The sequence below is a fragment of the Calliphora vicina genome, chromosome 5 (assembly GCF_958450345.1).
Source record: "Calliphora vicina chromosome 5, idCalVici1.1, whole genome shotgun sequence".
Classification (NCBI taxonomy): Eukaryota; Metazoa; Arthropoda; class Insecta; order Diptera; family Calliphoridae; genus Calliphora; species Calliphora vicina.
In genome coordinates, this window is record NC_088784.1 from 58,271,220 (window position 1) to 58,292,971 (window position 21,752).

Here is a 21,752-nt window from a genome sequence, read left to right on the forward strand (position 1 = left end):
ATTTCTCATTTAAAAAATTTACCCAACTGGGATTTGCAAAATACCCATGAATTTCGTATCTAAAATGTAAAACAACGTAACATCATTTCAACAATTTAAAAAGTGATGGTCAAAATATTGCAAAATAATTTCTCGAATGTTCTGTCTTAGTTTAAGACAAAGTTTTATTTTCTTTATATTTAGGTAATTTAAAAGTTGTTGATACAACAGTTTTACAGTTTTACAATATTTGAATACCCACCACCTATATTGAAATATCGATCATAGATACAAAAAAGTAAGTTATAAAAACCTAACCCCCATATGCATAAACAGTTTATAAATTTATCACAGGTTTATTAAACAAAATTTCCATACAAAATCAGTTTTATAAACCTTTGATAAATTTATAAACTGTTTATGCATATGGGGTTAAGTCTGTTGTCAAAAACCTAATTCATGTCATGTATTTTGTTATTTTATCACCCATATGTGTGAAAAGAGAGCAATTTTGTTCATTGACATTTCTACGACCCCTCTATGTATTTATTATATTTTCGTGGGTTTGTGGAATACGCGGTAGTGCCTAGAGGGTAGGACCTAAAACAGGGTTACTCACAAGCTTTTGCTACATGGACTCCTGATCCATTTCATTGAAAGCACGAAAGCACACAAACAAAAAGAACAATTTCTAATATATCAAACAAAGTTTTTGATTTCAACTAATTTAAAATCAAATTTAGCACATTTCCATAGAGTATATACAGAGGTGTCACGTGACAGAAAATAATCTAGTTTTCTATTTGTCTCATCTTTATGAACTGCCCTTTTCTTTTTGTTTGGTTTTATGTTTTTGCCGCAATAATTCAATTTCTTTGCAACCCCTATTTGAGAACAGATGACCCAAAGGAATGCCTTTTTTGAATTTTGTTTGGTATTTATCTGTCCGTACAGAAGTAATTAAAACGCGGGCTTACCTATGGACATTAACGTAGATTTTTTTGGATTTGTAGATTGTTCCGTTAAGAAATTCCTGTGCCCTAGAACATTAATCATGCGGTTTTTGAAACCCTAAAAGTTAAAAAATATTCCAATGCCAATCGTACAACGGAGGACATTTAATGTTTGGTTTTTACAAGCTAAAATAAAGGAGTCTAATCTGCAAACCTTTTTGATTCATTTTTTAGCCGACAGGCTTTTTTAGTTATTATGGATTCTTGTTCACACATATCATCAGCGCAAACATTCTTATCATAGAGGCATTATGCATTCCTATTAGTTCTGCTAGTTGCGAAAGAAGTTTCTCAGCTATTCGTAGAATATAACAATGGTTACGTAGTGCAATGCTTCAGGAACGAATTTTAAATTTGGCAGTTTTTTTTTCAATTCAATTCCTTATTTATAAAATTATTTTTAAAAATTATAGGCGTAATATTCCATTTTTAAATATAGAGAGTTAAGATATAAATAAATCTTTTCAACTCAAAAATAGTATTTTTCTAACTAATATAATAAAGAACAAATAACAGTTTAGATCAAGAGGAAAGAGTTTTTTAAATATTAAAAATGAAGTAGTTATGTTAGCAAACTGAATTTTTCCAATATTTTAGTTTTGTTTTAATAAAAAATTATTTTTTTTTATAAAAAAAATTGTTTATTTTTACTACTTGGGAAGGGCACCCCAGAATAATAGTCTAGCTACGCTTATGCCGATGGAACGCAGAAAAGTGAAACTTATGCGCAAAATGTTTTATGCGAAATGTATACAAATCTGTTTATGTTATCAAATGTCTTCCCCGAAAAGTGCTTTTGCTCAGAAATGTCAGAATTAATATAAAATTCAGTAGAAATCAGCTCTATTTATACAGAAATCATACTGCACAATTTTTTAAGGCCAAAAATCACTTTAACGGACATAAATTATCATCAATTTAATTGGACTGATCTATAATTTTTATATTCTGTAATATTGGTACTGAGACACAACTTTGTATAAATAAAAATGTATGTCGGTATACATTTGACTACAGGTCCCATATGTCGTAAAAATCAATTTTTATATAAACTAAAATCAAATTAACGATCATTGAGACAATAGTTTGTTCTACCGAATCTAAGTTAAAGTTCAATATTTAAGAAAATTTGCCTTTTTCCTCCATCTAAATGTATTATTCTTATACGTACATATGTATGTATGTATACTGGATATAATATTCGGATCAACCGAATATAACATTCTTATTTATTTTATTTTAAACAAATTGTTTGAAATTCCAATATCATTTTCAATAATAATCACCGCATAAAATTATATCGTTCTTTAGATTATTGGGAAATTATCATTAAAATGCAGTCACAGAATTAACAACAAATCCATTACCGCTAAAATAACATTATCGAATTAAGTTTAAGTACCGCTAAAATACCTTTCCCGATATTTGTTATAGGTTACGAATTTTTTTAATTTTGCTAGTAGGTCACTCATTGACAAATTCCCCAATTTGCAAACAAAATCCGTCGATTAGTTAAATTGTTTTATTTAATGTTTTTTCTTTTTATTTAAATGAGAAACTTAAATAAAACTATTTGCATAATATTGTCATAACAAATGCAAATTTATTATCTACTGTTATTGCTATATTTGATATTGTTCTATATTAGTATGACTATAAATAGATTTATTAATTATATTATTCTTTTATTAGCATCATAGTATTAGGAAAAATGTAATTTTATATTTATATATATAACTTTTTAATGATTTTAAACTAATACATAGAATATGAACAATTAAATACACACATACATATTTAATTATGAGAAGACAATACAATTATCATTCTACTCCAATATAACTGGGAATATAGTAAATAGAATTATATAAGAGAATTTTGTTTTGCAAAATCTGAAACTGCAAAAAAATAAAGTTATGACATTTTATTGGATATTATATATATTAAGAAAAATAATACATGTTTATCGACTCAGAAAGTTATTCGATCGGTATAATTTGAGATGGGTGTTAGACGGTGGTTTATGGTATAATAATCCGATTTGTTGCTCTCCTAATTATTTATACTAAAATTCATTAAATTAGGCTTCTAGTCGAAAGTACTTAACAGATTCCCATTTTAGTACATTCATAATCATCTCTTTTAAATTCTAACAAAGTTATGGCAATCATTTTGTGTACTATATGAACAGCTGAGATTTTGTACAGGTAAATGTGGAAACACATGTTAAGAAATGTGCTCTCTTTTAGTAAAAGCTTTTTTAGAGCTTTTAATAAGACCGGTATCCACTAAAGTTTAGAATCTCTTTTCTAAGCAACAGTGTTTACTACAATAATATTATAGAATACATTTTTTGAACAATATACCTAGCAAGTGGTTGTTAATTATTTTTCTGTTTTTTTTTTTTTAAATAATATGGCCCTAATTTTGTAAATCACGTCACCAAAGTGATATTTATATAGAAAGCAAAAACAAAATTTCAAAAATTTGTTTTTGTTTTATATAAAAAAAACCAACTTTGACAATTGTTAGAACCAAAAAGCGAAAAAAAGCTATCAGCTGTTTGACTGACTCCATCTTGTATAAATTCGCCTTGATACAGATCGTGTAAAAGCAAATTTAAACGATGCACGTTGGGTTCAAATGGTATCAAAGTGGCGATTAATTGAAATTTAAAAATAAAGTTTTTATAATAAATTTTGGTATAGGGTAAAAGTAGATAAAATTCTGCGGTCAAAGTTAGCAAACTATTGATGTTTTTTGAAAAGGTTTAAAAATTGGAAATTTTTACAATTCAAGCGATTATTGTTAGTATTAAATATACCTTCACACAAAAAAATCCATAGGTTGTATTTCCTAAAAATATGGTATAAATTTAGTTAATATAACTAAAATTTTATATAATTAGTTAAAGTGTATAGTTTGAATTACCTGTTGGCATAGATAATAAAACTTAGTGTTTTAGTTTTCATATAAAAAGAAATTAACTATGCAAGCTTAGTTAATATAGCCTCGATTATTTTTTTGTATTTTTAAATATCTGAATATAGAATATTTCGAAGGTGTTATTTTAATTATTTTATTCAAATTCAGGAATATGTTGTTTGCAGAGAAAAGCAGTGCATTAACTTTTAAACGCATTTCGATGAAACAAACATTTCAACTTAATTTTTCATAGCGGAAAATATACAGATTTTCATTGTAATTGGTGAAAAGGTAGTTTAAAAAAAATTGTTTTTGCCAGTCCTCTAATAAATAGTAGAAATCCTGATGCATTCTTAAATTTGTTAAACCATTGAAAATTTACTGAAACATTTGAAAAATAAAACAAAATTTAGACATAAATTTCAATACTTTAATATACAACAAAATACTATTATTAATGTGGTATCAACTAGAACGATTAAAATAAAATGTTAAAAATAATGAGAATGAAAAACCTCTAACACTTCCAACAAAAGTTGAAAAAGTTATTAAAATTTTAAAATTCAAGTCCATGAATCTGAAATATACATATTTAAATGATTTGTTTTATTTAGCTTATCTCAAGCTTAATTTTTGGTCGATTTATCAAATGACTAGAGAAAAGTTCTGGCAACACTGCTATCAGCCCTTGTGTTTGAAATTGTGGTATGTGGAATGTAAGCTTTTAAAAGTTCATTTGCTAAAGCAGCAGTTATTCTTAAACTATAACATCAGAAAGAATAAAATTAATATTTACGAGCTTTTTTGCTGTAGCTTTTAAGAGAGTTTAATTTACAGTGTGCCTTATATAAAATCGTACAGGCATTTTTCTTATCAAGAAATATAGAAATGCATTATTAAATACATACATATATGGGGCATTTCATGTCAAGTGAACCAACTTTTGAAATCGATGTCTTCCGATCGGGATGAAATTTGCACCAAGGTTAGCTCTATTGGATAGTAACTCAGACACAATTTTTCAACAACATCGGTCGAGAACTCTCTGAGTTATAGGGGGTAAAATTTTGACAATTTGGTCAAACAGGGGTTTTTTCTTATCCATGTAACTTATTACCTATTGTTCTTAGCAAAATGTGTCCCAAATAGTATAGATAGCTATATCTTCGATCTTTCGAAAAAAAAATATTTAAAAAAAAAAATAAAAAATTTTTAATATTTTTTTTCCGAAATCAAAAACTTTTTTGACTTTTTTTTAAAATACGTCCTTTTTTTTTTTTTTTTTTTTTTTTTCTTAAAATAAAGTTTAGATATTTTCCTTGAACACCTACTTGGTCGCTTAGTGGGATGCGAGTGGGATATCTATCAAAATAAATATTTTGTAACTCAAAACATAAAATTTTTGACTTTTTTTGCAAAATCAAAAACTTTGTTGACTTTTTTTTTCAAAATGGACCCTTTTTTAATCTTTTTTTTTAGGTCAAACAAAAGCTTAGATATTATCCTTGAAGACCCTTTTGGTCGCTTAGTGGGATGCGAGTGGGATATCTATCAAAATAAATATTTTTTAACTCAAGACTTACAATTTTTGATTTTTTTTTTGCAAATACGATTTTTTTTCCAAATGGGCCCTTTTTTTAAAATTTTTTTGTAGTCAAAAGAAAGCTTAGGTCCATTCCTTTAAGATATTTTTAGTCCCTTAGTGGGATGCGAGTGGGATATCTATCAAAATAAATATTTTGTAACGCAAGACATACAATTTTTTAATTTTTTTTTGCAAAATCAAAATTTTTTTCCAATATGGGCCCTTTTTTAATTTTTTTTTTTGCTCAAAAGAAAGCCTAGGTCCATTCCTTTAAGATATTTTTAGTCCCTTAGTGGGATGCGAGTGGGATATCTATCAAAATAAATGTTTTAACACAAAAATTGTATGTCTTGAGTTACAAAACATTTATTTTGATATATATCCCACTCGCATCCCACTAAGCGATCAAAACCATCTTAAAGGAATAGGCCTAAGCTTTCTTTATAGCAAAAAAAAAAATTATAAAAAGGGCCCATTTTAAAAAAAAGTCAAAAAAGTTTTTGATTTTGCCAAAAAATCAAAAATTGTATATCTTGAGTTACAAAATATTTATTTTGATAGATATCCCACTCGTATCCCACTAAGGGACCTAAAATATCTTAAAGGAATGGACCTAAGCTTTCTTTTGACTAAAAAAAAATTTTTAAAAAAGGGCCCATTTTGAAAAAAAATTCGAATTTGCAAAAAAAAAAAGTCAATAATTGAATGTCTTGAGTTACAACATTTTTATTTTAATAGATATCCTACTCACATCTTCCTAAGTGACAAAATAGGTCTTAAAGGAAAAGACCTAAGCTTTCTTTTGAGCAAAAAAAAATTTTTAAAAAAAAGTCCCATATTGGAAAAAAATTTCGATTTTGCAAAAAAAAATTAAAAAATTGTTACAAAATATTTATTTTGATAGATATCCCACTCGCATCCCACTAAGGGACTAAAAATATCTTAAAGGAATGGACCTAGGCTTTCTTTTGAGCAAAAAAAAAATTAAAAAAGGGCCCATATTGGAAAAAATTTTGATTTTGCAAAAAAAAATTAAAAAAATTGTATGTCTTGCGTTACAAAATATTTATTTTGATAGATATCCCACTCGCATCCCACTAAGGGACTAAAAATATCTTAAAGGAATGGACCTAAGCTTTCTTTTGACTACAAAAAAATTTAAAAAAAAGGGCCCATTTGGAAAAAAAATCGTATTTGCAAAAAAAAAAGTCAAAAATTGTAAGTCTTGAGTTAAAAAATATTTATTTTGATAGATATCCCACTCGCATCCCACTAAGCGACCAAGTAGGTGTTCAAGGAAAATATCTAAACTTTATTTTAAGAAAAAAAAAAAAAAAAAAAAAAGGACGTATTTTAAAAAAAAGTCAAAAAAGTTTTTGATTTCGGAAAAAAAATATTAAAAATTTTTTATTTTTTTTTTTAAATATTTTTTTTCGAAAGATCGAAGAAATAGCTATCTATACTATTTGGGACACATTTTGCTAAGAACAATAGGTAATAAGTTACATGGATAAGAAAAAACCCCTGTTTGACCAAATTGTCAAAATTTTACCCCCTATAACTCAGAGAGTTCTCGACCGATGTTGTTGAAAAATTGTGTCTGAGTTACTATCCAATAGAGCTAACCTTGGTGCAAATTTCATCCCGATCGGAAGACATCGATTTCAAAAGTTGGTTCACTTGACATGAAATGCCCCATATGTATTTTAATCCAAAAAGCGGTTTTATAAAAAACAAATAATAGACACGATATTCGATTTATTTATTTTTTCGATATCAGTAACAGTATATATTTAATGTATGTTTACATATGTGGGGTTTACGGTTGTTAAATCCAAAAGGAAAACAACTTTTGAAGTGTATTTCGAATAATCAATATACAGTGTTGGAAAAATTAATAGAAACGAATGTTTTTTTTAAACTTTGTATAGTATATTAGTCAAGTTTAGTTTTGTTAAAAAAAATTGTTTATCAGACATAAAGATTGTTTATTGTTTATCAGACATAAGAAAAAACATAATCATTCCTATTTCCATTTATATTTGAATACAAGAGTCAATTTTTTTACGGGGAAAAATAATAGAAAAGCGTAAAAGGATTTATCGGTAAAACCGGAAACAGCAATATCTACTCCAGAATAGAATTACATTTGTTCAGCTCTCTTTTGAAATTAAAAAGTCATCTTCGAAAAGTTTGGAAAAGAACAAGACATCTTTCTGATGAAACGAATTTTAATCGTGCAGCTAATTATGTAAAGAAGAGATTAAAATATATTAAAAATAAGACGGTGGGGAATTTTCTAAGTATTTTATGCCCAGCTTATAATATAATGTTTGAAAAGCTATAAAATATTTGAAAAGAACTCAATAGAGAAATTGTCTTATAAAGGATTCAAACAACGAAGCCTTCAAAAATTTTCTTTGAAGATAAAAAATCCCCCCAATATGATAATTCTATTAATTCGTATACATAGTTTACTGTCGATTTTATCCAAAATTGTTTAAAGACTTTTACAAAAGAGATTGATTTTAATATTGGAAGCCTGATCATTAATTTAGCTTCCGCCCATATCATGGAATAATTGAGCAATGCCACAGAGTTATTACGACAATATGGGATGTTCTAGAAAATAAACTATATTGTTAATGTGTATTTTTAGACGTCAAACAAACATTTGACAGAATATGTCAAAATAGGCTTCTATTTAAACTCAAACATTTTTTCCCAGTGCCTTTTTATATTATTTTTAATCTGGAGTTCCTCAATGAAGAAAATTTCTTTATATTTACATCTAAAACGCCAGCAAGTAATGATGTCCTGATTGCGACTTACGCCGACGATACTTCAAATGACATACAAATGCAACTAAATCTTATTAACAATTGAATAACCAATTGAAATATTAAAGTAAATGCTTATAAATCTGCCCACATTAGTTATACGCTTAGAGATTGAGACTGTCCATTTGTCTTTATACCCTACACCACCATAGTGGGGAGGGTATTATGCGTTTGTGCAGATGTTTGTAACGCCCAAAAATATTAGTCTAACACCCACCTTGAAGTATACCGATCGACTTAGAATCACTTTCTGAGTCGATTGAACGATGTCCGTCCGTCCGTCCGTCTGGTTGGCTGGCTGGCTGGCTATCCATGTAAACCTTGTGCGCAGAGTAAAGGTCGCAATTTTGGAGATATTTCGATCAAATTTGGTACATATTACTTTTTCGTCCCAAGGAACTATTGAAACTGGCTGAAATCGGTCCATTATTTCACCTAGCCCCCATACAAATGTCCCCTCGAAATTGGACTTTATCGGTCATAAATGTTTAATTTATCTATGTATCTACACAAATTTCGCTCCAAATAAGTTTTATATATACAAAATTCATGTCACCAAATTTTGTTACGAGCGGTCCATAATTAGTCATAGCTCCCATATAGACCCGCTTCCGAAAATCACTTTAACGTGCATAAATCGCTTAAAAATGTTGGTATACACACAAAAATCAACATAGTTAACTTTAATATAGACATAAATCACACGACCTAATTTTATGATGATCGGTCCATAATTGGTCATAGCTCCCATATAAGGCCCACTTCCGAAAATCAGTCAAAAATCTAAATTATTGATATTTTAAAAGTAAAATATTTTTACTCATTTACTTTATGTAGGGTATTATATGGTCGGGCTTGACCGACCATACTTTCTTACTTGTTTTAAATTGTATCACAATTTCTTTATGGGCGTATGACTTAAAAATGCTGGATTTTTTAAAATTTTTAACCTTTATTTTGAAGTATTTGTACAATATAAATTTATTCAAAGTATTGGCCATTGTTATCAGGATTATGTGGCCAACAACTAATCAAGGCAATATCGGATATTCGGTTCCAAAGTGAATCGTATCCCAGAGAGAGCGTTCTGCATCGATCGCAACAAATAGTATTCGAACAGCTCAAGGTCTCGACTATAAAGCTGGTGAGGCAAAACTTCCCAACCACTTCACTCTAAATAGTTTTTAACAGGTATTGCTGAAAATGTGTAAAATATCTTGGGTTAAATATAGACAGACGATTGACGTGAAGAAATCATATAGAATTAAAGCAAAAACATCTTGATATGAACTCGTGAAAAATGTACAGGCTTCTGGTCCCAAATCTCAAATCTAGCTGGACAAAATTAAAAAATAAATGTCTGGCAATATCCTTCTGATCATTTAATGAGCTTCTCAATACAATAGGGAACTGTTATTCATGTTTTGTTTTTTTTTGGTTTTTAGCTCCGATTAGGAAAAACTAAGCTTTAAAGTCAGTGCCCCAATAGACCAGTCGATAGTGTGCTGAACTATTAATCTGAAGGTTGTGGGTTCGATTCCCGCCAGAGACTCTGGGTGTATCTGCAGACAAGCAAAACGCTTCGCAGTTTGTGATTGTTTTAAAAAAAAAAAAAAAAAAAAATTTTTAAAGTTGTTGTCAACAGGTACATTAAGATTTCAAAGAGAAGTGTATTTTTTGTGTGACTTTGGTTTATGATTAAAAAGGCTACGGTGATTTTATTGTCATAATTTTTTTAAATTATTATTAAGCTCTATTTCAAGGAAATATGCAACAATTTTCATTTAATTATTTGCATTGTAACTATTAAAAAAACTATTTTTTGTGAGAAGATCAGAAATTGGAAAAAATAAAATATTTCCTTTTTTCAAGTAGAGTTAAAGATGTTTATTCCGCATAGTTCCGCTGTAAAATTATATTTGGGTTAATCTGTCAACTGTTCACTTTAAGGTAAATCAAAAACATCTTGCGCATTTTTGAGACCGCCATACATTTTTTTTCACTTTTCCAGTATGACTTCCACTTTTTCACGAAAGAAAATTTTTTATATGATTCATAAGTGAGAAGTGAACCCAACGTGATTTATTAATTTTGTCCACACTGTGCGAAGTCTGGTTATGTGTTAACTAATAGTTATACTGTCGGTTAAAATTGTTTTTATATGAAAACTGTCAGTTTAACTATTAGTTAACACATAACCAGACTTCGTGTTAATGGGGGTGAATATACTTACTTAACTAAGGGCCATTATTACATCTTGCCTGTAAGTTCGAAATAGTAAAAGTTAACTTTAAGTAATAGATAAAGGTGCCCTTAAAGTTAAATTTTAACATTTCGAACTTAAAGGCAAGTTGTAAAAATGGCCCTAAATTGTACTTTACTCTAAAATATATTTGACTTCTTTACAAAAAATAAAACAAATGAATTTAATAAAAAGATTTATCTCAAAAAAAAAAAATAAACAGACTTGACAAATTATTGAAATAAACAACATTTTAAGTTTAATATGTTAAATGACGTTTCAAAATTTTTTTCTAGTGGCACTACTATTTTGGTATTCACAACTGTATGTATTCTAAATTTAAATTTCCGAAAACACTAAATTCAATATAAAAGTCATTTGTACATAAACACATCAAAGAAGTTTCCTAAAAACATTTATTTTCGCATGAATGAACGGAATCATCCACTTTATAATAAATATGTATAGTATATCGTATCCGAACACTCACAATTTTATTTAAAATTTAAACGAAATAACACATTTGGCTGGATGCCAATTTCGGAACAATTTATCACAAACATTTAATCGAGGCGAAAAGAAAAACAGTTGAACTGACACTTATCAAAAATTGTCCCAGTTCTGATTGTGTTAAAATTGAGTTTCAAGATCATTTCTGTGTACCAAGAAATATAAATAATCATCATCATAATTTCATTTAATTTATTATAATTTAATTTTTAATTTAATAGCCGAGAGCTATTATTTATTTTTAACACCTACATTGGGTAAAGGGGGACATAATTGCCATAGGGGTACATCTTTCAACACCCATTAACTTGAAAACGGAGCAATCGATTTTGTTACATTACTAACTTTTGTTTTCGTTTATCGATCATGTACCATCCCTCAAAGTTTTACTGTTTCATTTTACATATGGGCAATTCCACGAGAATCGCTACCACGACTGAAAACACAAAAACCCTTGAAACTTTTTTTCAAGATGATTTGAATAGAAGAAAATAATAAAATGTTACTATGTGAAAGTATTTAGATCATATTACAACATTTTAAAGACAAAAATAATAGTTTAACCTTCGCTTTACCAATACCCACCCGGGTGACCACTTAGTTTTTATTGGTTTAATATTTTTTTTAATTTTGTTTCGATTTAAATGAAATTTATACTCACTGAACAAATTTTAGAGTTCTATAGAATTTAATAGAAACATTTTAAACTTTTTATAAGGTTTTTAAAATTTTTTAAAATTTCGTTCGTCGCATATATTTATAGAAGTGTAGTGTCACCCGGGTGGGTATTGGTAAACCATGTACATAAAAAACCTTTGGTAAAGCGAAGGTTAAACAGATTATATTTAATTTTTTAATGTTTAGGTATGTTTTAGGCTAAAATTGCGGCGAAAACTAGACTCCCAATTAGCTTGTAGCAAGGCGTATTAGCAAGGTGAGTGCGTCCCGGCAACAAATACAACAATGCAAAAACAACAGGCAATTTGTTTTTGTTAAAATGTACGGTAAATGTCAAAATCAAGGCGAATTAAAATATTACTATGTTATTTACAATAACAAATGTAAACATAAACAATGTTTGACACATAGTGTACATAAAACCACAGCGAATTCAGAAACAGCTGATTTTATGCACTCACCTTGTTAATACGCCTTGGCTTGTAGTATGAAATGAATTTGACTCTGATTGTTTTTTTGCTATTGTCAAATTGTTTATTGAACCCGAATGTATATTTTCTATTCACTTTTTAGTTTTTGTATACATACATATATTTACAGAATATATATTGTTTTATTATAAGAGAAAAATCTGTCACGTACGATATCAAATTTTTTTTATTATAAAATCATCCAAAGATTGTTTTTATTTAAATATGACGGATTGTAAAGGAAAAATATTTCGTTTAGTGTAAGAAATTAAAATAAAACATAACGCCTCTCACGATTCGAATATTTTCGCATATTTCTACATGTACCTCAAAATGAGTTCCGTTTTTTGTCACGTATGATATAACCTTATTTAGTTCAATATTTTGGATAACAATTATTTATTATTTTTATTATTTTAAAATATAGTACCCTCTGAATAAAGACCAAATTATTTTTCAGATACTCTTATTTTTGCAAAATCTATTCCACCCTATAGGCGTACAAATGTCACGTACGATGATATGGAATTGCCCATATGATCTGAGACAGACGTGATTAATTGTTTTTCTAAAATTCCAGAAAATATTATGGTGTAAGTATTTTTTGTTTGAACTTTTTTAATTTTTGTTATTCAAAAAATATATAAATTGGTGTTAGAACATCAATAATAGTGCATTTAATTTTAAGTGTGAAAAAAAATTATATGACTGGACAGAACTTCTGCTGGGGTACATTCGCCAGATGCCTGATGTGGTGGTTTCGCCCGGTATTGTTATATGGTAGCCGAATTCAACTTATCCATTATGAACGTCCCGATCAGTTACAAGATATTTATTTGATGTTAATATGTTACTGTACAATGCAAATTAAAAAAAAAATCACGATTCCAATAATGGACTTCCTTGATAATTAAAATGAATTATCTTACTTTTTTGATTTTAGTAATTAAAGTATAAAAGCATTAAAATATGGTTATATACATATGTACATATTCACAAATGTTTGTTTTACATTACTTCTGACAATTCTGCCCCATTGGCGCATATACCCCATGGATGGGATGGTATCGCCGTTTTTGGTCACTGTATAAAAGTTTAAAAAATTATATATAATAAGAAGGATAGGATTGGATTGAAATGAGTAAAACTAAAGCCAAACATATCTAAGTATTTGAAACAAACAAATTTAAGAATATCTTTTATCGTTTTTAAAAGATAGCGTATCAAAAACAGGGGTTATGGTCCCCCTTATACCCTACATCTCTCCAAAAGGTGGAAAACTTTTTGAATAAATATTTAAGGCCGTATTCATAAACAAATTTTAAATTTAAACAACATTTTAAAGTCATATTTTGTATGGAAATTTTGCTTTAAACCATGGTTTAAATTTAAAATTAATTTTTCACAAAACAAAAATGTTTATAAAACTTAAAAATACAAGTTTAATCGAAACGGTATTTTATTATTTTAAATTTTATAGATTTTAATGAACCCTCTTATTGATTTGTATTTTCATAATTTAAAAAAAAAGATTTATAGAATAACGGTAAAAGTATTAACTTTTATATCGGTATTGGTAATTGCAGTTATCTCGGTAACGATAATTTAGTGGTAACGGTAGTCGAGCTGAAAGGGTATTTTAGGTGTAACTGCTTTCGAGAAGTTGCATTTGACAAAATGTCAATAAATATGTAAGTGTGAGTGCGGTTTGAGTGAACGATTCTTAAGGTAGGGTCACACATGGCTTTTAGCACAAATTTGTTTGACGTGTTTATTCTTACAAGTGGTTTGTAAGATCAAACAGCATCAAATAAAATAAAACTAATTTTTTTGTTTTGAATCATCCTAAGTAAAATAAGTTTTTGAATTAATAAAAGAATTCAAATGTATTTTATTTAGTGGTTACGTTCAAATGTATTTTATTTAGTGGTAGGGTCATGTGTGACCCTACCTTTATTCAATAAGTATAGTAAAAGAAGGGAAACCCTTATATGTTGCATTTACAAAATGCAACTACATTATAATGCGTTTAAATTCTTATTTTTTTTTGGGTTTTTGGCACTTTTTGCAAAAAATACTATAGTTCTAAAATGTAATCAAAGTTCAGCTACCTTTACGAATAAAGTAAAAACAAAAACATTAATTGGATTGAATTTCCCTGCTCATAGTAATTATTTAATTCTTTATATTATTTGTATAAATTTATATTGCAAATTTTGGCGCGCAGAAATAACATGTATACGAGTACATACAAATTGTTATTGGTCTCCCCCAAAAGTGTATTGAACCGTAAATAAACAAAACAATAATTTAACCACTGTACACACATTTATTTAAATTGAATTATTAACCATTAACGAGTGAAAGGTGAATGCACCTGAGAAAGCAATAACATCGAATTCACTATAATTCACCGTGATTTTGTACGAGTTAACATGAATATTATATTAAACAAACTACAATGAAACTTTGCAGAAAGGTCAGTGTTTCTTTGAAATGCATACACACTATTTTATTTATGTATTTTTAATGAAATCGAAAAAAGGTTCTTGACCATTTGCAGCTGATAAGGAAGTATATAGAATAGTATATTTAGTTTATTTTGTTTTTAATTACGATTTATTTTTCTAAATTTCGGCCGCGTCATTTAATTTTTTTCAACGCCCAGTAGAGTGTATTAATATTTACACAAAATGTTAATAACTTTAACCAGTAAATTTTTGAGAGTTCATTTAACTCTTATCACTTATTGTAGACGTGCATTTTTTAGATTTTTTTATGGTGAGATTTTTACAAATTTGAATAAAATGTTTGATGCGTAAAGGGTTAATGACATTTAAGTGTTTAGGGCAGTGCTTCTCAAACTGGAATTGTGGCTACACCTCGGGTAAAATTGCAATATTCCCGCATACGATTTCCGATTAATAATGATGCATACCTATTCATGATCAATACCATTATTAGATATAAGAGCTAGTAGATTCGGTCAAAACCGAAATGTGTGCCCTGATAGGCTAGTCGATAATGTGCTGGACTATTAATCTGAGGGTTGCGGATTCGATACCCGCCAGAGACTCTGGGTGTAGCTGCAGACAAGCAAAGCGCTTCGCAGTTTGTGTTTGTTTAAAAAAAAAATATTTGATCAATAATTGTCGATTAATCGCCTACTCGAAATTTTGAATTTGTCAAAATAATCAAATTCAAAACTGAAAATTCAATAGAAAATATCAAGAAATTTTGTATTTGAGCAAATAAATACTAGATTTAAATATGAAATAATTGAAACCAGTTCAATATGTGACAAATATTTGAATTGAAACGGTGTAAGAAATAGTTTTTTCTGTGTATAAATATATAGGGGATTTCACGTCAAGTGAACCAACTATTAAAATCGATGTCTTCCGATCGGGATGAAGCCAAGGTTAGACCTATTGGATAGTAATTCAGACACAATTTTTCAACAAGATCGGTCCAGAACTCTCTGAGTTACCAGGGAAACCAAAATATGCAAATGCATGTTTTTTCTGGTAAGTCTAATGAGCACATGGATAAGATATTTACACGTTTCAGAACTATTTAAGAATTTTGGCATCGATTTGTTAGTGCATATTTTTGCATATTTTACCCTTAAATGCATATTTTTGCATATATTTGTTTTAAGAGCATATTTGTGTCATATTTTTGCGGTTTTAGAGCATATTTTACTGTTTAATAGCATATTTTGACTTTATCATAAGCAAATTTTGTCTTACTTATTTTTCGCTGTTGTGTTACAGGGTTTTACTTCCTTTGTTTAAAATTCAAAATAGATTGCTCTTTTTAATATAAAATAAACACTATTTTAATAATAGCGCCATCAAATTTTAGTTCTAATTCAAACTTAACCGTTCTAAGTGTTAAAGAAATATTGTCTTTTAAATTTGCTCCTTTAACATCGGTTGATGTCGAAAGAACATTTTCTATGTATAAAAATGTTTTCACATCCTATAGACAACAATTTTTATTTGAAAATTTAAGTCAATATTTTGTAATTTATTGCAGTAATAACCTTAATTTAAGAAGTGACTTTATATTTATATAAAATATCATCAAAAAATACCTCTCAAGGCCTCTTCATAGCTTAAGTTCCTATTGTTTTTATGTTGTATTTATTTTTTGTTATACTTGTTTTAGTTCATGTTATTTTTGTTTTGTTATTATATTACTTTACCTTTTTAGAAATGAATTGTATTGATTTTTTTAAATAAAAGTGTATTTTTTGGTTAAAAATTATGTAGAAGTTTGTTTTTTAAGAGCATATTTTTTAAATTTTAAGAGCATATTTTAAAGTTTTTACTGCATATTTAAAGCGCTTAAAACGCTTTTTTTAGAGCATATTTCCGGTTTCCCTGCTTATTACCTATTGTTCTTAGCAAAATGTGTTCCAAATAGTTTAGATAGCTATTTCTTCAATCTTTCGAAAAAAAATATTTAAAAAAAAAAATAAAAAATTTTAAATATTTTTTTCCGAAATCAAAAACTTTTTTAACTTTTTTTTTCAAAATGGGCCCTTTTTTCTTAAAATAAAGCTTAGATATTTTCCTTGAAGACCTATTTGGTCGCTTAGTGGGATGCGAGTTTTATAAAGGCAGAGGAGAACTTTAAATTAAAATAAAACAGAGAAAAACGTTTTCATTATTCCTCCAATTGGCTATATTAATTAGATTATTTTAAGGCTGCGGCTAGCACGTAACCTGAAGGTCCAATTTTCACACCCTTCGCAAAAAATCGGCAATAACGCGTCAAATATTCGCTTCCAAGTTTATCCGCATAGACCTGGGACTTTACATATCCCCAAATAAAATAATCTAATGGCGTCAAATTTCATGAAATTTATATTGTATAAATAATAAAGATTTGGGAATATTTTATATAATTTTCTTCAATATTAAATTCAGAAGGACATAGAATTTTTAAACGAAAAAGTGGGGCATGGTACAGAAAGGGTTGAGAAACACTGTAATAGAGAGAAATCTTTTGTTTCGAGAACAGAAATACTATGTTTCATCTGAAGTGAAATAATATCTATTAGCTTTACCAGTTTAAATTACAAACTGAATACAATAAATCTGTAACTCTCGGCTAATATGACCACTGAAATCCTATAAATATGGAGTTAAAACAAGTCAGACTGCTATATTTGACTGTGCCAAATTTTATATTTTTTAGGACAACCGTTTTTGTCTCACATCGATTTTGTGTGACAATGTGGCTGTTCGGATTTTTGTGAAAAATTGGAATTTCAGGAATTTGAGCACTTACAAAGTCATTTATGCGTTAAATACAAGCTTAATAAATTTTGAATGAATAATTTAAACTTAAATCACGACCAATCTGAGTGTTCATATTCACAATGTAAATATTTTCGATATTAAATTATTATTGTTTTCATCCGACATTATATATATATATATATACTTCGGATTTAACCTTGAATTAATAAAAAACCTACATAAAGTAAAAAATGTTTACAAAATTTTAAATATATACTTATTAACTAGTACGTACTTCTTAAATACTAATAAACATTTATTTTTTGCGTTTTAATTCGGACGTCGCTGTGTTATTTAAATTTTCCAAACAGGTGCTGAATTCATAAATCGTGCATCCCCAGTATTTCGTTTCGATTCACACAATAATTAGCACCTTTAAAAGTCCACTTTTCTTTCGGTCAACAAGTACATGTTTGTTAATTTTTAAATTACATATAATCGTAGACAAGGTCTAGCGAACTTTAATAGCTACTTGAGCTTTTGTCAAGGAAGTATATGAAAGTGGTAATGATTTAGGTAAATAATGCGTCTGGTCCGGCAAGTGATGTATTTAATTTACATAATTCCTTGAAACACTGAAAATATGTATCAAGTTTAAGGACCTTAAAAGTAATAATTAGCAAAGACCTTGGTCATGGAGGAATTTATATTAAAGTACACGTTTTTAGACCTGATAATCAATTACACTGTGCTACGAAAAAAATGTCCAAAATCTTGAGTTACTGGTAAAAAACCGGGGTTATAAATAGTAAGTAGCTTAGTTGACTATCTGATTTTAAAAATATTAGTCTAACAACCAACTAACGACTCAGAATCACTTTCTGGCTGACCTGTTAAAACTGGTTGACATCGGTCCATTATTTCACCTAGCTCCCATACAAATATTTTGCTGGATTAGTGCTATTTCTCATAAATATCAGATTAATATTTGTATCCACAAAAATTTCTCCACAAATATGCTTCCATATGAGATCAACAGAAAATCACTTTATCGACCATAAATCTTTTAAAAATATTGGTATCCACATAAAATTAAACAAAGAAAAGTCTCAAACAGATGGAAATGACGAGCATAAATTTCTTAAAAATTTTGATATACAAAGAAATCACGCGTCTAAATTGACGATCGGTCCATTATAGCTCCCATATTAAGCCCACTTCCAAAAATCAATCACGTATAACAAATTATTGCAATTTTAAACGAAAACTGATTTTGCACATATATTCAGTTTTGGCTATTATATGGTCGGGCTTGACCGACTATACTTTCCTGTTCAATCTATAGTTATAAAGACAGTTTTCATATAAAAATTACTTAAAAATTTTGGAAAAAAGGGCCCATATTGGAAAAAAAAAGTTCGACTTTGCAACAAAAAAGTCTAAAATTGTATGTCTTGAGCTACAAAATATTTATTTTGATAGATATCACACTCGCATCCCACTAAGCGACCAAATAGGTCTTCAAGGAAAATATCTAAGCTTTATTTTAAGAAAAAAAGGGCCATTTAAAAAAAAAATAAATCGAAAATTTCGGAAAAAAATATTAAAATTTTTTTATTTTTTTTTTAAATATTTTTTTTCGAAAGAGTGAAGAAAGAGCTATCTAAGCTATTTGGGACACATTTTGCTAAGAACAATAGGTAATAAGTTACATGAATGAGAAAAATCACATGTTTGGCCAAAATTTAAAATTTTGACACGCTCTACCCAGAGAGTTCTCGAGCGATGTTGTTGTTGTGTCTGAGTTACTATCTAATAGAACTAACCTTGGTGCAAATTTCATCCCGATCGGAAGACATCGATTTCAAAAGTTGGTTCACTTGACATGAAATGCCCCATATGTATCATCAAATTATACAAAACGAAAACCGGCATCAGACTCTTCATGTATTGGTTCACAATAAATCCATGTTATTTATTTGTGTCAGACTAGAGTATAGGGCCCATTTTAATAACTTAAACTAGAATACTCATTGGTCGGACTAGCTGTTTAGAAATGCCACTTTTTAACCCTTTTGTGACCAATAAAAATTTAGAAAAAAAATTTTTTAATTAAATAATTTATTTTTAATGTGCTAATATTTACTAATATTTATTAATATTTACACACTCAACACTTTTCAAGATTTCGTTGTATTCTTATTTTAAGTCTGTATTATATACTTTTCTCAACACTTTTAACCATTTTTATATAGGGAATGTAAGAAAAGATAAACTCACTGTTTATTGTTGGTGTTTTGTTTAAGCTTTGATATTTTTACAAATAAAGCTTTGAGTGTCTGTAATTCTTATTCACTCTAGTGTTTTATTTGTATAATATCTTTAGTTTTTCTAAAGCCTTTTGGGAAAAGGTTTCCTGATGATCTGGCCCAAGCAACCAGTAAAATGCGCATAGGAACTAGCTTATCCCCCAACAATAAATTTCAGCGAATTTATCAATTAATGGGAATTCAGCACACTAATTCTTAACAAAAAAATTAATTTTGTATTCCCGTATAACAACTTTTTGATAAATTTTGTTTCAACTTTGTTTAAAGTCTGCATAAATATTCAAACTTTATTTTTTGTGCAATTTTTAACAAAACGGGCAATGCATGATAAAATAAATTGATTGCAAATATTTTCTTACATATTGGTCTAATTTTGGGTTTTTATAATTTTCTTAACACTTTTAACAATTTTGTTTTATACTCATTTCTGTATAAATATTTAAACTGTATTTTTTAGAAAAAGTTAGCTGTTATAAACAGTGCAACTTTTATCAAAACGTGCAAGTTATGATAAAATAAATTTATTGCAAATAATTCCCAATATATTGATCTAATTTCGGTTTTTTATATTTTTCTCAACACTATTAACCATTTTGTTTTATTTTTATTTAAAGTCTATATAAAAATTCAAAAAAAATATTTTAAGTAAAAATTAGCTTTAATGTCCATGTTCTTAATTAATGTCGAAGTTTTAATGAATGTAAATACATTTTTTGAAAAAAACTAAATTTTTGAAGCAAAACGAATCTTAAGAAATTGCTGTTTTTAACGAAACGGGCAAGTTATGGCAAAATATATTGATTGCAATTAATTTCTAACATATTGGTCTACGTTCACTGTTTGATAATTTTTTCAACACTTGTAAACATTTTTTTTATTCTTAACTGAAGTCTGTATAAAAGTCCACATAAGTGTATTTCATTCACGTGTTTACTTCCACATTGCAGTAACAAAAATGTCATCGCAAGATTTTAGTTTTGGCCATAAATTGTGTATTTCTAGACCTATGTGCAACCTTAGGAATTCTGCGATTCCTTTTCCACAAAATATTTAAATTTTTATTAATTTACTATTTGTGATTACTAATCTACATACATATGGTCGATTCACAAGGTATCCATCCTATCATGTTATATTGTAAAAATCGGTTGATGATTTCTTCTAGTCCCATACATTTTTTTCCCTAAATACGGTTTAAGTTTTGCAGATAATTTCTAAGATTTGATTCCTTATTATTCTTTAAAGCGATTCGTAATCTATTTCGACATTTGATGAGTTGAAACTTCTTCACATTAAAAAATGTTCCAAGCTAAATTGAGAACCATAGTACTTGTTTCCTTAACAAGAAAACAATTTGGATAAAATACGCATGCTACCAAAAATATCATTAAAAAATTACCAAGAGGTGCAATCCGCGGCTAATATTTTTACTGATATTTTGACCAATGCGGTTACAGTATCCACACCCCCAGTATATTCTCTCTTAAGAGAGAAAAGGTTTCTAGACGTAAATGTAGGAATCATTGTTTGTTTTCCTGTTAGGAAACATTTTTTAATGTGAAGAACGTAGACGTATTATCTGCTGGAAGATCCAGCAATGGGATCAAAGTCAATTATATCAGAAATCTTGTTGAGATCTACGGTTCAATAAGTAAGTATGTCACTAAATATGGTATCTAGTTTCCCTCTAGGAATAGCAAGTCAAGAGACGCAGAATGTATGTTTGGCATTGTAATCGCCAGCTACTATAAGTCATGGAACTAATGGATGTCAGTACGAGGATTTTGATGATATTGTGACTCTACTAACTTAGAGAAAAACGATGTTTTTTATCGACAATGTAAGTTTTGAATTGACAGCACAATGTTGTCAAATTATACGCCGTCTCATCTCACTGTGAATTACATGCCAGTTGTTTTTAAGTTTTT

At 28.4% G+C, this 21,752-nt stretch overlaps 1 protein-coding gene across 1 annotated transcript in view; it reads left to right on the forward strand.

Moving 5' to 3' along the window:
* Positions 1-21,752, forward strand: part of LOC135960988 (electron transfer flavoprotein beta subunit lysine methyltransferase-like) — a 138,894-nt gene that overhangs the window by 293 nt on the left and 116,849 nt on the right. The gene's annotated exons all lie outside the window — the stretch shown is intronic.